The sequence below is a fragment of the Megalopta genalis genome, chromosome 5 (assembly GCF_051020955.1).
Source record: "Megalopta genalis isolate 19385.01 chromosome 5, iyMegGena1_principal, whole genome shotgun sequence".
Lineage (NCBI taxonomy): Eukaryota > Metazoa > Arthropoda > Insecta > Hymenoptera > Halictidae > Megalopta > Megalopta genalis.
Genome location: NC_135017.1, coordinates 3,947,318 through 3,969,982, shown reverse-complemented (window position 1 = coordinate 3,969,982; position 22,665 = coordinate 3,947,318). Strand labels below are relative to the sequence as shown.

The window sequence follows — 22,665 nt, the reverse complement described above, 5'->3', positions numbered from 1 at the left end:
TGTTTAAATATCAGTAGAAATATTAAATGTATAAAAATTACGTTAACTTTAAAGAGTGCTATCATTTTGTCTCACTGTATTTCCACAAAAATTCTTTTCCTTTTCAAATAAAGTTGCTTAGACTGGCGACATTCAATTCGATTTCACTTGTGTTTATAGCGGTATTTTGCACGTCTGTATAGGGACAAAATCTTAATTGTAATGTTAAATGTACTTGCACAAGAAAATGTTGCTCCAAATAATGTCCTTGAGAACGTATTTCGGGGACACAACGGGAGCTTTCTTCAAATATCTCAAAAACGAAAGCCACGCTGCGATAAAATGTAGAGAAAAAAGTCGTCTAGGATGATGATAACCTTGACAAGATATTTTAAGATCATCAAAATCAATGAGTAGAGCAAACTACTAAATCATCAGCACATTTCATCCTCCCCCCTCCTGACATAAATCTTGCATTCTACAGTGCAATTGTATGAAACCGTGGTATTTTTTACCGCCGTTTGAAAAGAAGCGATAAAGAACAACATTGGATTTATTTATCGTCATTAAATTGCTCCTAAATCATCGACGGCAGCCGTCCGACCGGTGCGCGCAATAATTTGCGGCGGCGCGACGCGACGCGGCGCGGCGCAAAATGCGCGAGCTGTCGATTATCTCGCGATCGCGCGGCCCGACGGGACAACTCCTCGTTAAAATTGTCGACCATGTAATTACCCGAAGCATTAATTGATCCAGCGTGGCTCTATAAACCATTGGCGACACTTTGTATCGCTGCCGGTCGACCCAGTTGCCATAAGAATGCCATCGAACGGCGCGCGCCGCGGCAACAAAAAAAAGGATACGGCGACTCCGATTGTTGGAAGTATGAAAACATAAAATGTCGTCACGGTTCAGCTGGTGATATATCGCGCCCCCGGCCACGTACGCGCCTCTAATAAGCGTTTAGCCGTTTCCCTTAGAGTTTTACGATACGATCGGCATAATTTGTCGCACGCCGGCCGCGACCGTTACGATACCGACAGCACTAATTCATTAGCGGCCGTTTCTTTCCAGCCGATTTTTCATAGCGCGGGCCGCTATGTGCGCACGGCCGATATCTGTATTACGGCTCGGTATCGTGAACCTGTTCCCGCCAATGCGACACACGCATCCGGTCACCGATTTTTTCCCGTAGGCTTTCTTTCCCTTTGGCCTAAGCTGCGTAATTAATGACGTCCTCCGACACTCCTGTCTGCACCGTTCTAGATCTGAATTTCGATGGCAACAGTGGCAGCGATGGTGGTGAAACAGTGGCATTCGTTTATTTTTAACTACTACTTGCTGCCATTAATATTCGGACACCTTTTAAAACGATCAGTGCCGCGCGAGTCACGTGTACCTAATACCAATTTTTAACTAGGTTCTTGAAATTTATTTTTATTGTAATTTATTGAACAAATTGAATGCTACTAGGATTTGTAGAATACAAACTAGCTGAACTGAAATATTTCCTATGGAAAATTGTCACTTTCTGGTTTCGGTTTCATTAATTAAATGCTTTTGATATTGTGTGAATAATTCGAGTTGATATTCGGCACTTAACGTGTTAGAACGTAATTGCTTTCTTAAAATTAGACCAAACTATCTTAATTTTCTTTTTCTTTGGATGATAGATGGGCTAATCGACTAGAAAATGACTAAAATGCTTATTTTTAAATTATAATTACATTTTAATTACGTTTCTACTAATTTTGCTTGGAATAAAGAAAACTCTCGTTTTTTAATTTCTTTATTCGAGCCCATAAATTTAAAAAATGCGTTTGGTCCAGTTCTAAGAAAGTCACTGCGTTTTAAAAGGTGTTTAAATATGAATCAGCTACATTGCTACAGTATGCTGCGTCTTTGATTTGTTTCCTTGCTGTTTTATTCCATACTACTTTTATATAATGTGCTAATTCTTTCTTGCTTAGAAACTTTATTTTCTGTTATTCATTCTCTGCTACTTGGTATTCAGCTGCTTTGCTTGCCGTTACTTGTTTCTGATTTCTTTGCTTTATGCCACTTTGTTTTCTTGGTAATTGTTCCATATTACTTTATATCAATGTTACCTTATTTTGTTTTTGGCAACTTTGTTCTCTGTTATCGATCTATGTGCTACTTTGTTCACTTTTATTTGTTTCTTATTACTTTGTTTTATGCCACTTTGTTTGCTTGCTATTTGTCCCGTACTACTTTGACCCAATGTTATACTATGCATTTTGCAACTTTATTCTCTGTTAGTTTCCTATGTGCTACTTTGTTCACTTTTACTGGTTTCTTACCAGTTTGCTTTATACTGCTTTGTTTTCTTGCTACTTATTCCATATCGCCTTGACCCAATACTATGCTACTTTGTTTTTAAGAACTTCGTTCTCTGTTATTTTGCTACGTGCTACTTTGGTTGCTGTTGCTTGTTTCTCATCACTTTGCTTTATGCCATTTTATTTTCTTGCAACTTGTTCCGCACTACGTTAACCCAATGTTACGCTACTTTGTTTTTAGAAACTTTATTCTATGTTATTTTCTGTGTGCTACTTTGTTCGCTTTTACATGTTTCTTATCACTTTATTTTATGCTTTGCTTTTTGCAACTTGTTCCGTACTACTTTAATTCAATGTTACGCTACTTTGTTCGTTGGAAATTTTGTTTTCTGTTATTTTTTTATGTGCTACTTTGATTTCAGCTGCCGGTTGTTCGCTGTCAGTTGTTTCTCATACTTCACTTCATGTTACTTTGTTTTTCTGTTACTTTGTTTTCTTGCTGCTTTTTCTTGCTACCATTAACTCTAGCTGAGAGCTGCATAGAAATACCTCCACAGGAATATATCTTAAAATCCATCTGAACTTTTCCTTTTAAATCTAGTAAACCCCACGATGTCAGAGGTCGACTCCTTTCAATTTTCCATAATGATCTCGTCATTCTATTGCAATCTAATCTACCCTGTCTTAAAGTAGTCACTTCCAACTTTCATTTAAGCCGAGTTGCATAGAAATCGCTCCACGTGAATGTATCGTAAAATCCATCTCTCTGAACTATCGCTTTGAATTCGTGTCGACGGCTGCACAGTACTATATTTTCTTACAAGAAAATGCGGACGGACTTATTACACAACCAAATGATTCAGCTTTATCCAGCTATTCGCATATATATATTCCTGAATTTCAGCACAGTTTTCGGACAGCGCAGTAATCGACTCGAATCTTTCTTACTTCCCACGGTGCTGCGTGATGTCACCTCGAACCGGTTAGCAGATGACATTGTGCACGCATACTGGAACCAACAACACGAACACGCTGGACCACCTTTAATCCTGTTCAAGGAACACTGCAGCACCTGCAGCTGCGTTTCTGTGGGTCAACTTCACTGGGGGTCTCCTTCAAGAAAGGGTTGCGCGAGGAGATCAAACAATACACCGAGGCGTTAGCAGTCTTACAGGCGTTAACTGTTGGCACGAACGGGGACACCAACACGCGCAAATATTGACGATAAAGACGAAAGTAGAGCTTGAAACGGTTCTAGAAATTTTTCATAAGTAGATTGTGGATTTTATGCATTTACGACAAAAATGGTTGATTGAAACTTTAAACGATGAAAACATTAAAGGGACTTAAGGACATTTAACTTTTTTAAAACTGGACGAAATGACTGGAATTTTTTTTTAGATGATAGAAGGGTTAATTACTTTAATAATTAACAACATTTTCAATTTTGCTATTACTTGGAAAAATGTTTAAATAACAGCTTTTTTTATATAGGAGTATGGATAATTCGTTAATTAATATGAAATAAATTCTCGAACATTTTTTATAGCAAGTGGCAAGTGTTATTTAATGGATAATATTATTGCAACAATAACGAAAGATTGTTCAGATCGTAAAGCAAAAATTGTTTTCTCTGGAAAGTGATTTATTAGATTATTGGGAAGACACGAAATATAAATTTTCGTGCCTTTTCAACGCGCTAAAGATTATACTAAAATAATTATATACATATAATTTAAATCGTCTACAAATTCAGGAAATGTTTTCACTGTGAAGTGTAATTGATTTATTTTATTCTATATTTCTAATAAAACTATACTGTTTATATGCATTTCATACCGATTCTTTAATTTCTAGATATTAATACATGATATTGTTAAATAAATCTGTCATATAATAATTTGTAAGTTTGTCGTAAAATTCGAGTACTTTGAGTTTGTTCATCAGTGCTTGAAAATTATCCAGCAACTTCTTCGAAGAATGATCAATATAATAATACTTGTGTTTGTTCGTAAAATTCCAATATTTTAGGCTTTTGTTTAATATTAATTCTTGAAAAATGTTTCAAAGACCAATCAAAATAACAACAGAAACATTATTATTTCACATTTCAAATTGACACTATTACATATTATATTATTATATATAATATATAATATATATTATATTATTATATTATTATATTATTATATATAATATATATTATATATTATATTATTATATTATTATATATAATATATAATATATATTATATTATTATATATAATATATAATATATATTATATTATTATATATAATATATAATATATATTATATTATTATATTATTATATATAATATATATTATATTATATATTATTATTATTATTGTACTATATATTATGTTTCAAAACTTTAATATAAAATGCTACTAACCCCGTTAGGGGATCAATAGCGTAATAAAAAAGAGAATTTTTAATATAAAAATAATGAAATACAATTTCTTCGAATACAGTATTTTCTCACCCTCTATTCGGATTGTCTTTAATAACACAATGAAGAAGGGTTGAAGAATAATCTTGCATACTTAATAGAAGATTATGATTGTCATTTTAAGGTTACTGACAAGAGATGTTTATGCTTCCATAACCATAATCCCTTCGCATCCCTTGAAATCTAGTTTGCCGTTAGTCAGGGAGGTTTACCCTAAGTGCTAGACCTTAACGATGATTGCACAGGTTCGCTGGGGGTCCTTCTCTGTCTTTGACACCTGTGGGAATCCCAATCCGAATCTTCTATCAAGCTTGTGACAGCTGTTTCGAACGCTCTCGAGCCAGCTTCATGCAAATTCGATTCTAAACGACTCAATTTATTGATCTTAGGTGACGCGTTCTGCAGGGTGCCAGAAGAAAATGGTAAAATAGTTTCTAGGAGCCTAAGGCATCGTCGCAGCTTAACACTGACAGATTTCTTGAGCCGTTTTTGCAGAAAAATTGTGAATTGTGCTCTTTCATGCAGTTGTTTGTTTTTCACACAGTTGTCTTGAAAATGTAAATTCGTTTCTGCTTGTAATTTGTTGCAAAGGGTCGACCTAGAAAAATGGCGAAATGGCAAGACAACGCGTAGGAAGGATTAAAGTAGCAAAATATTAACCCTTCGCACTCGAAAATAATTTTAAATCTAAAATGATTTTTCCGACTTAGGGTATTTTTATACAACAAAGTGCATTTGATGCATATGAAATCGAGTCTCGCGACTAGTACAACGCTATTAACAATTACATACATTATTAACAATTTTTCAAATGTAAACATTTATAATATAAAAATTATCTTGGAACGCGATGTAACAAATTTTCAGTGGCGCCTCGGAGTCACCACTCGAGGGTAGCGAAGGGTTAAACTAGCAACATAGAGAAAAGAATGCAGCACGATGAGAAAAACCGAAGCAGCAAAATAGCAAAGTAAATTAAAAATATTAAAACAGTGGAAATATCGATAAGAAAATTCTCAATTAAATTCTTGTTATATCGCCAGATGTAAAAATGTAAAATAAATTTTGCAAGATTGTTAAAATCTGCCGAAGATCGCAAGAGTAAGCAAAAGAGAAGAAAGAAAAAGAAAGAAAAATCCCAGCAGCTAACATCAGAACTGGATATAATAAAATAAAGTAATAAATAAAATAATAAAAATAATTCGTGAATAATCGTTTTAACAAATATGCGACTTAAACATTCGTCGATCGGGCCACCCTATGCGCTGTTCTAATTATCCGGCGTTCATATTTATTTCTAATTGCCTCCGCCGGATACCTGAATTGTCAGTTTTATTGTTCGAACACGGTATAGTTCCGCGTGCCCCGGTGTCCTATGCAATTATTATTATTAACTATAAGTCGGCCGTGACGAAACGTTTCATTTCCTGCATAATTACTCGATTTTCCCTCCTCACTTTTTCTTTCAATTTTCCGTCCTTCTCCCGCAGATAATTAAGCCGCAGGTTTTGTTCCCGGGTTATATATGTTAGACTGTTAATTTTTTTCTCCGTTGCATCGTTTATGGCCGTGAATGGCCGCGTCCCGGTAACTTCGATACTGGAGCACCGCGTAAACCGTAACGTGTTATTTTGCACGGGCGGCAATAAATTTCGCGGCGAATTGAGCAACCGGACACCTTGTCATGAGGTTACTGCGAGTGCGGAGAGTACTTTTGCAACGGTCGGTTGCAACAAAAACGGTCCTATGATTTATCGTTCGGCTTTTGTAACGCAAACAATGGCCGCGGAGTAAATCGTGTCACCGGGTAGATCCTTGCGGGAGCAATTAATAGCAGAAAAAACGTGTTGCCGATGTCGTTCCAAAATGTCGTTCACTCGTGCCAACGATGATTGAACCGTTAATTTTCAAGTATAAAATTAATGTATAATTTTTTATATAACTTAGAATTAATATGTACTAAAGCTGTATACACAATAATAACATTTTTAATTTGATAAAATTTTATGACTGAGAGAAAAATTACTATTGCACGTATCGCTCTGAAATTTTGTATATGCGATCGTGCAGCAAATATTTAGATAATATTTGCTAATTCTTGTTGACAGGAACGTCCATTCAGTTTTGAGTTTCTAAAACTTTGCACAGTGAATTGTTAAATTCTTAGAAAAGTAATTACTGGACACATTTCATGTGTTTGTGTTCACTTACGTTGTACGAATATGCACTAATCTTTGTTTTTTAACAGGAACTCGATTTTGAGTTATACATAAATTATACAAACATCGTGTACTGTGACATTTTCAATTTCCTCAAGCTTGACATTAAAATGTAATTATTACAAAATAATTTCTGTAAATTTCGATCTAAAACATTGATGAGACTTCCTGAAATTTTATATTGTTTAGTAGACGTTTGTTGCAAGTAAAGATATTATAATCTACGTCAATAAAATTTCTTTCTCTGTCAAAAATGGATTTCTTTTCATTTCTACAGCAGCCATGCAAAAGTTTCCTACTATATTATATTATTTAATAAACGTTTGTTGCAAATGAAGATATTATTATAAACTACATCTATGTAATTTATTTCTCCATTAAGAAATGAATTTCTTTTAGTTTTTGTGATATTCTGTTGTAAGCAAAGATGTTATTATATTATTATAAACTACGTCGATGAAACTTATTTTTCCATTAAAAATAGATCTTCTCATTCTTAATATCCATTCGTAATATCCCTAAAAGAATTGTGTAGAATTAGAATTTCTGCTGAGAACATACAGTAATTTCTCCAAGTGAAAACGTTGAATGAACTGAAATTTGTAACCAGAATTTCATAAATATACGTTTCACCATCGTACTTTAGAACACCATAATTAAACCCTCTACCGCCCTAATCTACATATTATATTACACCCATTTATATGCATTGAATCTAAACGCTGCGGTCAAAGTATGCATTCACTGCGTTCCCGCCTCTTACAAATCTTATTATCCCGGAAGCTAATTAAAAAAGGAAAGCATCGCTTCTTTATTACAAATTCGCAGCGAGCGTCGGGAAGGTATTTAAAAGCACGCTAAAATTAAATACGACGTGCTAAATAACGCGCGCCATAAGTTACGAGCGAACTTGCGTTTTCAACCGCGCAAGTCCGTATTTATAGGTCTCGGGACGTCATGGTTGTATGCCGGGAGATCGCTATGCCGCGCGAGTGGTCCTTTTTCTGATCCTTGGGCAGCGGCGCAGGATTTCCGGGATGATACTTTAAACGGGAAACCGAGGGAGGTGGTATCCTAATTCCGAGTTACGATGGCGTTGCCCCGAGGCCGTTCCCGCCGCCATAACGGTGAATAATCGAGCATTTAAATCGTCCCTGTCGCGATTTATTGCTCCTCGCTCCCTGGCCTACTCCTCCCTCGCTTCTGCTTTCCGTACAATCGCTGGGGGAAACCGACTAAGGCACCTATTACGGCTGGTCTACGCTTCACAAAATGTGAAACAAACACGTATCGCTCGCGTTGCTTAATTGCTCACAGTGGCGAGAGTACTCCTTATGGAGAAGTGGCAGTATTTTGTTTCATGACGAGTATACTCGTCATGGAGATGTGGCAGTATATTGTCTCGTGACGAGTATACTCGTCACGGAGAAGTAGCAATATTTTGTTTCACGACGAGTATACTCGTCACGGAGAAGTGGCAGTATTTTGTGTCATGACGAGTATACTCGTCACGGAGATGTGGCAGTATATTGTCTCGTGACGAGTATACTCGTCACGGAGAAGTAGCAATATTTTGTTTCACGACGAGTATACTTGTCACAGAGAAGTGGTAGAATTTTGTGTCACGACGAGTATACTCGTCACGGAGAAGTGGCAGTATTTTGTCTCGTGACGAGTATACTCGTCACGGAGAAGTGGCAGTATTTTGTTTCACGGCGAGTATACTCGTCACGGAGAAGTGGTAGAATTTTGTGTCACGACGAGTATACTCGTCACGGAGAAGTGGCAGTATTTTGTTTCACGACGAATATACTCGTCGCGCGTAAAAAGTAGCGACCACTGGCTATTTAAATTGGAATTTTAGTGAAAACAAAAACATATTCTGAAATTTCAAGACATTTAGAATATTTTGTATCCTACACGAAGGTGTTTACATTATTATAAAAATGAGGTTAGGTAAGTATCACGATATTGGTGTTTGACGTGTAAAGTACCATTACGGATCGTTTCTTGCTTTGCTGGATATCACTCTACAGCAGAAATTTCAATTTTTAACTGTTACAAGTATTTGATTTTTCCTGCGTTTTTCGTTTATTATGTATGTAGTATATGCTATTGTTAAGTGAATAAGTAAATATTAGTAATAGAATTGTTAATTCTATAAAATAAAACCATCTTTTTGATCGAATATATTAACAACGGTACTTACTCTGTGTTTGACGAGTATACTCGTCGTCGCTTGATTCTCGCGCTCTGAAAAGGAGACGCCATAGCTAACTGGTTAATTTGCATGAAAATCCGCAGACTAATAATTAAATTAACAACTAAATTAAATAGGTAAATGTAATGCAGATTAGGGAAGACATCGGGTAAATTGAAGAACATTCCCACACTACTTTCAATCTATTGAAACTGCTAGATGGAAAAATATTTTGAAGAATGTTTTGTACAATCGATGCAGATTAGTTTTATTCTGCATAAAGATCCGCAGTCTACTAATAACAGTAATGAACTCGTCTTATTTTTTATTTAAAAAAATGGTCCTCTTCTCTGATTTTGTATATATGAAGTTATCAATTTTATTATATATTTATTATATATTTTATTAGAAATTCCTGTGTAATCATTCAGTCTTGTGTAATTGTGCAACGGAAATTCTATAATACGGAAAATTTTACACAGTTTATATAAGTGATAGAAATAGATATAGATTCTTGTGTATCATAAAATTTAGTAAAAACAATATTAATCCTAATATATTATAAAACTGAATAAAATCAATGTAAACTCCTGTGTATAAAGTATAGTTCAATAAAGTCAATATTAATTTTAATATATTACAAAACTCAAGAAAATCTAATATAAATATTTCTATGTACAGTAAAATTTAATGAAATTAATATGAATTCTTAAATATTACCAGATTTAATAAAATTCATATGAAGTTACCGAATTTAAGACAATTTTAATGAAGAAAATGAATATAAATTCTTCTATATATTGTAAAAATTTTTAAAATCAATATAAATCCGTCAAATATAACGAAATTTAATAAAATTCATATACAGTTACCGAATTTAAGACAATTTTAATGAAGAAAATCACTGTAAATTCTGCTACATATTGTAAAATTTGTAAAATCGATATAAATCCTTAAATATTACGAGATTTAATAAAATTCATATAAAGTTACCGAATTTAAGACGATGGTAATTATATCGAAAGCATGGGACACGAAAGAACATGCGTAGGGGATGACTGATCCACTGTGTATTCAGGGTAGCATAATTTTCTCCGTTCGCATAGTACGTTCGGACGGACACAGGTACGGTCTCGGCATCGATCTCCCTCTACTTTCGACACCGGTTGCACCCGAGACATTAGATCGTACGTTAGACACGACGATTGGCTCCCGTTGAACGCGAAGAGGTTGGGCCCCGGATGGGCCATCAGGTTCGCAGGGGGGGCCCAGGACGCGATTGGCAGCAGGGAAAGCGGCGGAGGAAGGGGCCCAGCTTGGCAGTCGTGCTACGGTCGTCGTTCTGCCGTCGGGGAATTCACCGATAGAGAACTATGCTCACGCGGATCGCTTAGGTTTAGAGAACGCGTAATTGTCCGAAACACGATTCTAATTCGGCGAAATCATTTTTCAGACGAAAATATAGCGTTCCATGAATGAGAAGACACGACTCAGTTTGCTTAGGACAATTTATACAACTTTATCGATGAATTTTTCCAACATATTTTCTAAGATGATCCTTTTAAACAGGCTAGTTTTTCTGTGAATCGTTAACAAAATATAGGGAAATTTAAATTAATGTTTGGATCTGGATAGAATAATGATAATATTTATACTTTAGGTTCGAATGAACCGACGTTTCGCGTATTAAATAAATGCAGGACGTAGTTAGTGTGATCGTGAAAAATTGAAATTGAAATTTATCTTCTGTCATAAAATATATACAGTAAAATTTTAATCGAGACAGATTTATAATTTTCATAATGCAGAATTTTGTTAAATTGAATCGTATTAGAGAACGTTACTTGATCTTAGAAAACAAAGTGGACCTACGGAGGTCTTTTAGAGAACAGCTTACAACAACGTTCATAATATCAGAATTAGCTGTCTTTGAAACCATATGCACTTATAACAGTATTGAGCATGTGCACTTTAAAATGGCAAAGGGATTAAATGGAATTAAAAATATGGAGATATTATTCCTGGCTAACTAAAATGATCGAAGAAAAGAATAACTTTGTATTGGGCTCCTACTATTTGCAATGGGTACAGAACATTATTGATTTGCAAAACGATCAGCAATTTAATGATAACGTAAATCAAAATGGTAGTAGTATCAATTAAAATAGCCTTAACAACGTTGTAATCGGTAATAATGACGTCAATGAAGATAGTAGTAATATCAAGTTGGACAGCCAGCATATTCTTAATTGTAAAATTAAATTGTTATTATATGCCGAAGTATTACGTCACGAATATAAAAAGCAAATTATATTATTGCATCACTTGTTTTTTATATATTATATATTACATCACGGTAGATAATTGGATCATCTATTTTGAAAGTGGTGTAAGTTCATTTAAAAAAAAAATAAAACATACAATTTGCGCTTAAAATTTAGCGTAACCTTTTCATTCATAACTTAAACAAAATGGATTTGCACCACTTTCTATAAATAAACGCTCCAATTCATGTGAGACTTTTCATCATACCACTGAATTTGCTTTCCATTCAACAAATTTTTCTCGAAGTACACCAAGAGTGTCGACATATTTTCTCTCGACCGGAGCAAACAACGTTCAAATTACACGAAGATCCTCAGCCAAGGATAACCCTGCTCGACACGCCACTCCCGACAATCCTGGTGCCCATCACGATCACAAACACCAGCCCGAATCCCCCGGAATCCAAAAAACCGACGAGCCTCTTCCGGCTGCCAGCGAATCACGTCCGATCGATTAATCAGGGATCGACGCAGATTCGGCGTCGGTCCAGCCGCGGCACAACTCCATCGCGGCTGGATCGTGTTAATCAGCGATGTTCGCGGCGATCGGACAAGATCTGGCGAGTCCCATCTGGTACGGTTGGCATGCCAGAAAATGCGCGCGGACCGAATTCCGGTGCGCTCGAGATCCTGACCACAGTCAACTCGGCAGAAGCGATTCGCGGCGCACGCGAGGGGGGCAACGCGATCGAAAGGGGGGCGATCTCTTCGAGTGATGTAAGGAGGGGTTTTGCGAGAGTAGCGAGCGGTCCGCAAGGAGGGCGGGGAACCAAGGAAGAGACGTGGCAGAGCGAGACGCGAAAAGGGAGAGAAAGAGTGACCCACTGTAGGAGGGACGCGCGAGGGGTCCCGGAGGGGTCGAACCGGGGCCCGGGAGGGCAGAGGGGGATCGGAGGAGCAACCACGCACGGCATCCTATCTCCGGAGCCAAGTGAAGCGGCCGAACTGGTCCTGGAACACGGTGCAGTTCTCGAGCGGATCGTGGCGTGTCGGGTCCCCGGTTCCGGGGCCTGGCGGTCCCAGCCCTCAGTCGTCCGCCGAGGCCCCGACGAGGAGGAGCGACGTTGTCCTAGAGCAAGGTCGTCTCACCCTGCCGACCCTCCCGCGCTTCCGGGCTCGCGTTTCCGGCTTCGTGCGATCCTCCGAAACGCGTCGTCGCTGGTCGCCCGACGCACACAGCTTGGAGGATCCGTGGCCAGGACAGGGTTTACGGCCGAAACAGGGCCGAATGGTCGAGACAGAATCCCTTGGTCAGGTAGGGTACAACGAATGCAACCGTCGAGGTAGCAGAGGATCGAGTGAGCAGCGGCCAGTGATACGTGGATTAAGGTAGCGGAAGAGGATCTACTAACGGGACACCTGCGAAGAGACATTCCGAGATATCCGGCGTCGACTGAATCGGTAGATCCGTCAGGGTGTCTTCCGAGAGATGGACGGAGGAGATTAAGCTTGAGGAAAAGGGCGACGAGGCAGTTTTAGAGGGGACCTAGCGATGCTAAGAGGCTGAAAAGTGTCGGTAGGCTGGACACTTGCCGAGGGATTTAGTGAGAAATGGAATACAACGAGTGTGCGTTAACGCCTTGTCGAGGTCTGACTCGGGTCCAATCACGATTTGCTACTGCTAAGAAAGATGCTACACGCAATGCCATGGGAAGGACATTGAATCGGACGCCAGCTGGCGGCATCCGCATCAGGAGACGTCAACGTGACGCTAGGCAGGGCCATCGGTAGACGGAAAACTGTATTCAATTTAACCCCGAGTGGTCGAACTCGTCGTAAGAGCATCAGCGGATAGGACAGTTTTAGATGAGCATGACGAAGGTATCTTAGTAAGAGAGTAGATTGAACGCTATTAGGGGATCGCGACTATGTCTGTCTCGAGAGAGACATAGTGAGCTGTTCAAGTAGCTATTTGACGCTTCAGATAGTTATTGATCAAACGATTGTGCTAATTTGTGCAACGAGGGTCTGTTGGGCTAGCGAAAGAGGAGAAACGCAACTTCGGAAGACGTTAGGGTGCCTCGAGCAGGACACAGTGAGGTAGCATTTGGCGGCAACTTGACGGTCCAACCGCGATTATCCTTTGTGAGGAGAGGATCTGGAAGCAGGCGAAATAGCTTCGAAGAAGCAAATCTTCCCGTTCGAGGTCTTTGACGAACCTGAACAATGAAGCAGCCAGAATAGTCGACAATTCGTGTCATCTGGTTTTGATCGGCGACTACGATGGGTAATTACTATGACTATGATAGGACTATGACAGGCCTAGTATGGTTCACGACAGCCAGGTGCCAAGTGCGAGTTTGAATGGTCCAACTTGGGCCGATAGGAACGGGACACCAATTCGTGCTTATAGCGACTTCTGGACTGGTATTCTAGGTTCTCAGGGATCAGGGACTAAGGATTCCAGTTTCTTAGAGGATCAGAGGTGCTTTCTGATCAGTTGTGTGTGGGCGATTAGGTATCCACGGCGCAACTTATTAGGTAGCTATCCTAGACTCTGAAAGGTAGCTATGCTACGTAGTCTCCAGGAGATAGCTATCGTTCAAAGTGGACGATTAGGTAGCTGTCTTAGAGTTTATAGAACACGGGTATCCAGCAAGGCGCACGATTATCTGCCAAAGTGGGCAATTAGGCCGATATCTTGTAAAATAGATGATTAGATATCGTTCCTGCAGCCTAGAAACGACATTTATCTGCTGGCTACGAAATGTAACTGTCTTACAGTTTATGAAAGCAGTTATCATAAAACTGTCGGAAGTAGCTATTCTGGAATTATAGAAAGTAGCATTGTAGATGTAGATACGGAGTACTTAGAAATGGAGAAATGGAGAAATGGAGAAATGGAGAAAAAAGGTAGTTATCCTGCAATTTATGGAAGCTAGCTGCTCTGCAATGTCACGAAGCAAGGTGTCTATAGCAGCCTGCTAATCCTACACAATGAAGTGATTGCTGTTCTGGAGCACAAAGCAGTCAGAACAGCTTATGATAGCGAACTGATCAGCAGCCTACGGAAAGTTGTTCTTCTGTAACTCGCAGGAGCCAACTGTCCTCAGAAAAATAGTACTATAGCCCGTAGAAGTCAGCTTCCTCGAATTTATAAGAAATGGTTACCTTTCAGTCATTAACATAGGCCTCGAACCTGAAGATTGCTATTCCCAGAATCCAAACTGATGATCGCAGAAAGATTGAGCCGAGTAAATTGTCCATCCCTAGAGCTGAACGAGCTGCGAAAGGAAAGAACTAACAGGAAAGAAGGAGCAAAAAAATGGAGGACCGTCGGTACAAGACCCTAAACATAACTAAGCTGACTGAACCTTTTAATGTGCTACCATATTGCCATTAAAAATCAGTACGTTACGAAAAGGAAGATCATGGTAGAGAGGAAGCAAAGAAATGGAGGCGAAACAGTTTAACTAACCCAAGCTAGCGTAGCAGAGCTTTTAGCGTATCATCGCTGCTGCCATTAAGAATGAGCAAGTTACGAAAAGAAAAGAGGAAGCTCCTATGTCCAGCTGGCAAAACTGAATCTCTTAGTGTACGATCGCCAGCAATAAAAAATGAAAAAGTTAGACAACGAAAAATCGTGGAAAAGGCGAGGCAGAGAAGTGGAGAACAACCACGTCAGCTGGCCCAAGGTTTAGGTAGCCTAAGTTTAGCTAGCCCAGGTATAGCTAGCCCAAGTTCAGCTAGCCTAAGTTTAGCTGGCCTATGTTCAGATACCCTAACCGAACATTTAGTACTAGATGTTAGTCGCTAGGAGGCAACAAACTGGCTCTGAACTCTATAAGAACAAATTGCGTATCCAGAGTCATCTATCTACGAAATTACGGTACTCGATAAGACCAAACGAGCCTTCAGAGTTTACGCTCGAATTAGAGTACTCGATAAGACGAAACGAGCCTCCGGACTCGCTTATCCCACAAATTAGAGCACTAATGCGACCGAGCCCGACTTTGATGCACGTAATCAACGAGGCGCGCAGCGAAAGAAGGATTCTGAAAAATGGACGTGCAGTGATATTAGCCAGAGTCCCTTCGAACGACAGGTGCTGGCTTCCGGTTGGAGTCGAGTGTTACCCGAGCAGCGTGTAATGCGGTTTTAATGGCGGAGGTGTCGGGTTTCATAAACGAACCGGTACACCGCGGGTCCGTCACGGGTCATTCGCGTCGCGGGTTACGAAAATCCGGCACGTGGGCGAGGGACAGCCGCCGGTCCTCCTTCTCTCTCTTTCTCTCTCTCTATCTCTCTCTTCCTCTTTCTTTCTCCCTCATTTCCTCTCTTTCACTCTCTTTCACTCACTTTCTCTCTCTCTCTTTCCCTCTCTCCTTCTCTCTCTTTCTTTCTTTTTCTCTCTCTTTCTCTCTCTATAATTCCCTCTTTCTCTCTCTTCTGCTCTCTCCTTCTTTCTTTCTCTTTCATTTTCTCCCTCCTTTACTCTCTCTTTTTCTCACTCTCTTTCTCTCTTTCACTCTCTTTCACTCACTTTCTCTCTCTCTCTTTCCCTCTCTCCTTCTCTCTCTTTCTTTCTTTTTCTCTCTCTTTCTCTCTCTATCATTCCCTCTTTCTCTCTCTTCTGCTCTCTCCTTCTTTCTTTCTCTTTCATTTTCTCCCTCCTTTACTCTCTCTTTTTCTCACTCTCTTTCTCTCTCTCTTTTCTCTCTTTCTCTTTTACTCACTTTTTTCTTTTGCTTTTTCTCTCTCTCTTTTTACTCTTCCTTTTTCTCACTCTCTTTCTCTCTCATTTACTCTTCTTTTCTCTTTCTTTTTTCACTCCTACTCTCTCTCTCTTTCTCTCTCCTTTTTTCACTCTCTTTCTCTCTCATTTACTCTTCTTTTCTCTTTCTTTTTTCACTCCTACTCTCTCTCTCTCTCTTTCTCTTTCCTTTTTTCACTCTCTTTCTCTCTCTCTCTCTCTCTCTCTCTCTCTCTCTACACCTCAGTTCTCGTTCCTTTTCCATCGATTTTCGGGAGAAAGGATCGGCAGGTGTGCGAATGTGTGTGCGCGAGTGCCCGCGGTTATGTGTGCGACCGTCACCGTAATTTCGGATTGTGATTCGCCAGACACTGACTCTTCGCGACGAGCCGGACTCCGATCGTACTTTCAGGAAGGTTTTGTGTCTTTGTCGCGGCGAGTTGTGCTGCAGTCGGCATGGGAGGATTTTCCAGGTTTACTGGTAAGTTTTCCCGAGATTTCGGGTTTCTTTTTCCCTATCGAACGCCGTATAACTCTGTACAGAATTATTAGCCACGCACCTAAGTGCCAAATACATTTAAGACATGCAACTATGAGATGTATAACATATAACATGAGCATATAACATGAACATGTAATATGTACTAAGAGACAATGTCTGCAAAAATAAGTGGAGAACGAATTATATCGATAGAAAAAACATATAAATAGGCAATTATAGGCAACAGCGGGCGAATTACAAATTAAAGATAGATACGGGTGCTGCTTTACAAACTTAAAAATAATCATTGGCGGAGGGGTAGGCTGCGGATTCACGAGGATTTATGTCAAAGTTGACGGCAACCCTTTGCCGTACTTCAACGAGTCAGACTCGTGGCGGGGATGTTTGTTTATACATTTATGGCAGAATTGTTATAATTTAGAATATTATAAAGATTAAAGGAATTCGAAAACGTTGATCTATTGTTTTTAATCCATTGAAAGGATTAATGAAGGAATTAACTGACAATTTAGTATATCTATCTCTTGCAATTTATCCAGTCAATTTAGGGTAAGTCCGAGGGAGTCCGACCACTTTTCGAAAAAAGAATCATATTGCTATAGAATTTTATCGTACAATATTTTCCAGAATTTTCCAGAATTTTATCGTACAATATTTTGCGTCAAACTGAAATATATACTACCATTTTCAAGCAAGAAACAAAAATACTGTAAGTGGACGATCTCACCCGTATAACCGGGTTAGAACGTCCACTTACTACGGATGAGAGCGATCTCGAAAAATAACCTTGACTGTAGCTCATATAAAGTATTATAAATAAAAAGAAAGAGCAATTCTTGTGTTATTTTTTCTTCAGCTTCCCACATAAATTACAAAAATTCTCATGATTAAAGCATCCCTCGCGATACCAACGACTACACCTCACACATTTAAGCCAGTCGTCACTTTTCGCGATTTCGAAATAGTCCTCTCTGCATCTCACGCATTCATTTTGGTTCCATTCGTCTAATGACGTGCCACTTTCATGTAAAACTGGATTATCTCTGCTCGAGTCGAATACTTGTTCCAACTGTTTTCTACGTTTCTTCACATTCTTGCCCCTTTTAATTGAAACATAGTTCTTTATAGTTCCATTGTTCTTCTTTGTTTTAACGTTCTCTGAACTATTTACAATGTTTGCATGTTGCCTACCGCGTTTTCGAACCATAACAGTTGTACTCGTTTGTGGAAATACGGACGTTGTCTGGCTGAGTCGAACAGAATTCTTTGGAAATTAAGCTGTTCCCAACTTGAAAAGAAAGCAAATTCGCTTTGAAGAAAACCGGATAGAGGAAGAATAAAAATTCCGTTGGAGGACGGAACAATTAATCCTATGTCAGGATTACGGATGAGATCGCGTTTTTAATATAAAGTAGAAATGAATATATGCGTACTATCGAGGTTATACAGTAGTTTTATGCATAATATATCTCTTGAAATTAAAATGGTGTAAATATACTTGTCTATCTGTCAATTATTGCTAACAATATATATTAGTGATAAAACGTGCAGATCTGCCTAAAACTTTAAACACAATTTACAAGATTAGCATACAGTTTCGCGGTAATTGAAATAAGTGATCAACAATCAATTTATTAAAGTGTTTTCCGACTTTTAGCACAACGCCATATGGCGTCGTCGTTTCGAGATATTTACACTGGCCGAATCCTTCCGGAGTTACAGTACCTATATTTTATTTTTTGAGTTATGGTTTTAGGCAAATTTTAATTAACGTGAAAGCAATACAAAGATGATTATAATTGAAAGTTTGAGAAGGATTTTATGAAAACAGTAGAATATTTTTGACATCGGATTTGTTTCGTATGAAAGCTTACAGTATTACGAAAATAATCGTACAAATTTTCGCTGCGTTTATCTGCGCTTTCTAACTTTCTATGGATTTTAACAAACCGCGACGCTGTACAGTAAAGTCTCTTCAATCGTCGCTCAGCTTGTAAACAAAAAAATGGACAGTTTAGGAGGATGATATAGGATTATTCGATATAACTAGTTATATCTAACTAGTACATAACTAATATATAATATATGTAATAACTTAACTGGTCATATATATAATAATATAATTAACTTCACTGGTCATTCAAGATTTCACCTATTATAACTTGGTGAAAAAGAATCTTAAAATAATCTAACTTAGCTCATTTTAAAGAGTAGAATAATTACTTACAACCTCCTAAATTGAATTCCATTTGAGGACATGTTTGCAATAAAAATCGATCGATAAAATGGAAGGGTTTCATTTTCTAAAAAATTAAAAATTCAAACGTCTCGGCTGACTATATCAAATTTATCGTATTGTAGCGTTTTGAAAAAAAATTGTTGAATGATGTACCTTAGCTCATTTTAACGAGTGATCAAAGTACTTACAATGGCCTAAATCATTTTTTTTTTTAGGACAATTGTTCAATGGAAATCAATCGAGACAGTCGGAGAGTTTTATTTTCTGAAAAATTAAAAAGTCAAACATCTCGAATGGCTATATAACATTCATCATGTTGTAATTTATTGAAAAAAAATCGTTGAATGATGTACCTTAATTCATTTTAAAGAGTGAAGAAAGTACTTACGATATCCTAATTCGTTCTTTTTTTCAAAAACACTTTTGCAAGGGAAATCGATCGAGACAAAGAGTTTCATTTTCTGAGAAATTAAAATTTTAAATGTCTCGAGTGGCTACATAAAATTGTAACCTTTTGAAAAAAAATCGTTGCATGATCTATCTTATCTCATTTTAAACAGTGAAAACTCTACTTCGAATACATTAATCGTTTTCCTTTCTAGACCGCTTCTGCAATAAGAATCGAAATTTTAAATTGCAACATCTCCACCGGCTATTCAAAATTCCACTTATTATAACTTCGCAAAAAAGAATCGTAAACTAATCTATCTCAGCTCAGTTTAAAGACCAGAGTTCTACCGTATACAAACGAAGTGAAAATTCTGTCATTTTACCAAAGAAATAATAAAAAAAAATCGCCGAAGTCAAAGTCAACATAGAGACGTGAAGTAAATGAAACGCGATGCGTTTAAAAATCAGCGTAAATCTCTATCCGAAGATCTGTTGGCGTACACGTCCTGTCGTGTACGCGAAACGAAATGTGTTTCCTCGTATTCAGTGATTACAAAAGGAACGTTACGCGGGTCTTACAATATTGTTGGCGAGTTATAGGCAACAAACAGGACCAGCGGAAAGAATGCGGTAAACGGCGGTGGTCGACGGAGAGGCTCAAAGCGAAATTTCCTTGCATATGTGTCCGCTCGTCAGAATAAATGGCCGCCGATAAGATCTCGATAAAAGTGGCGGCCCATCCTGCGGGATCGCTCTGTCGACGGTAGTAACGAGTCATCTTTGTTGATCAATCGCTGGCAGGTATGATACAGCATTCCGTGCTTGTCCTTTTCTAGATTATTTTCAAATATGATACCGGCGAACAGCCGAACCCTGCGTCATCAAGATCATCAGATTAGCAAAAACTCTTTCTATCGGGGATACCTTCCGCCTCTATCGTATCGTAATCAGAGGCGAGCGGGCCTGGGACTTCTCGCGGGACCACGGGGCAAATAACGCGAGGTCGATACCTGGTCTCGAGTGGAACAGGAAATTAAAGTTTATCGTTATTATTTCCAGTCTATTAAGCCGGCTTTTTCGAAGCCGGGGCGCGCTCGATGAATTTATCGGCGAAACTGCTCCGACCGAGCGAGGCAAGGTCGCCGATACGCATTCCTTGGCCTAACTAATTTCTGAAGTGTGACAACGCGCCCGGTATTTGGGTTTTTATCGGTGCAGGGTTCACTGGTTTCTTGCCGCCTCGCGCGCTGCCACGAACGCAGTCCGTTTTATTAAACGTTATACGACGCCGTAAATTGTTCAAGATTCAGAATACATGGGAAGGGTTGGAACAGGTTTCTTTTTTCCATTATGCAGGAGAAATTAGAATAGAGGTTACCCTAGAGATACGGGAGAGAAACGGCTAAGGGAAGTTGGCAGTGGAGAAATCGTAGCTCCGAACGAGCCGAGGCAGATTTATGTACGATTTATTTTCACGACCTCACAATGGACAGAATTGTGCGCGGTTAACGGGTCGTTTCTATGTCAAATTCTTTAGAAAAGCAACAGTTACGCTTTTTTTCGTTGATCTTTTCTCTTTGCGAAAGTATCCACGAAAGGAAAAGGATTTTTGGTGTGTAAAGTAGAATTTTCACTGTTTAAAATTAGCTAAGGTAGATCGTCGAACGATCTTTCTTTCACAGAGTTGCAATATGATGAATTTTACATTGCAACTTGAGACGTTTGAATTTTTAATTTTTTGTGAAAATGAAACTCTTCGACTGTCTCGATCGATTTCCCTTGCAAAAGTTTCCACTTAAAAAAAAACAATTTAGGTAGTCATGAGTAATTACTATACTCTTTAAAATGAGCTAAGGTGGATCATCCAATGATTTTTTTTCAAAAAGTTAGAATATGATGAATTTAATGTAGCCACTCCAGACGTTTGGATTTTTAATTTTTCAGAAAACAAAATAGTTCGACTGTCTCGATCGATTTTCCTTGTAAAAATGTTCACATAAAAAAAACAATTTAGGAAGTTGTGAGTAATGACTATACTCTTTAAAATGAGCTAAGGTGGATTATCCAATGATTTTTTTTCAAAAAGTTAGAATATGATGAATTTAATGTAGCCACTCCAGACGTTTGGATTTTTAATTTTTCAGAAAACAAAACTCTTCGACTGTCTCGATCGATTTTCCTTGTAAAAATTTTCACATAAAAAAACAATTTAGGAAGTCATGAGTAATTACTATACTCTTTAAAATGAGCTAAGGTGGATCATCCAATTATTTTTTTTCAAAAAGTTAGAATATGATGAATTTAATGTAGCCACTCCAGACATTTGGATTTTTAATTTTTCAGAAAACAAAACTGTTCGACTGTCTCGATCGATTTCCCTTGTAAAAGTTTCCACATAAAAAAAAACAATTTAGGAAGTCATGAGTAATTACTATACTCTTTAAAATGAGCTAAGGTGGACCATCCAATGATTTTTTTTCAAAAAGTTAGAATATGATGAATTTAATGTAGCCACTCCAGACGTTTGGATTTTTAATTTTTCAGAAAACAAAACTCTTCGACTGTCTCGATCGATTCCCCTTGTAAAAATTTCCACATAAAAAAAAACAATTTAGGAAGTTATGAGTAATTACTATACTCTTTAAAATGAGCTAAGGTGGATCATCCAATTATTTTTTTTCAAAAAGTTAGAATATGGTGAATTTAATGTAGCCACTCCAGACGTTTGGATTTTTAATTTTTCAGAAAACAAAACTGTTCGACTGTCTCGATCGATTCCCCTGGTAAAAGTGTCTTTAAAGAAAGACGATGTAGAATGTTGTAAGTACTTTCTTCACTCTTCAAAACAAGCTAAGGTACATCATTCAAGAGTTTTTGTTCAAAAAATTACAATATTTCACATTGCAACTTGAGACGTTTGAATTTTCAATTCTTCAGAAAATGAAACCCTTATATTTCCTTTTGATTGATTTTCATTACAAAAGTGTCCTAGAAAGGAAAACCATTTAGGATGTTGTAATTACTTCACTCTGTAAAATGAACTAACGTAAATCATCGAACGATCCTTCCTCACGAAGTTGCAATATGATGACTTTTACATTGAAACTCGGGACGTTAAATTTCGCTTACTTGCAACAGTTATCGAGGAGAAAAATTGACTTTGTATGTGTACTGCCTCGAATGAGACCGATATCGACGCCGCCAAAATCAATTGTGATGAACAAATGTTCGTGTTTTACTTATAAATTCTGGATAAACCGTTTTTACGTAACCTATAAATGCTCGGAGCTCTTGAAAATCGCAGTGGTGCTGTAGTTACGTCCTATATTTTTCCAGCTCGACAAGAAT

At 38.0% G+C, this 22,665-nt stretch overlaps 1 protein-coding gene and 1 long non-coding RNA gene across 4 annotated transcripts in view; one reads left to right on the top strand and one right to left on the bottom strand.

Annotated features, from left to right (window-relative positions):
- The window catches only part of LOC117220062 (protein cortex), a 58,254-nt gene that overhangs the window by 16,276 nt on the left and 19,313 nt on the right, over window positions 1-22,665 (bottom strand). The gene's annotated exons all lie outside the window — the stretch shown is intronic.
- Window positions 16,429-22,665, top strand: part of LOC117217497 (uncharacterized) — a 288,454-nt gene continuing 282,217 nt past the window's right edge. Inside the window, exon 1 of the long non-coding RNA XR_013033409.1 lies at window positions 16,429-16,667. This is a non-coding gene — a long non-coding RNA (uncharacterized LOC117217497). The remainder of the gene's footprint in view (window positions 16,668-22,665) is intronic.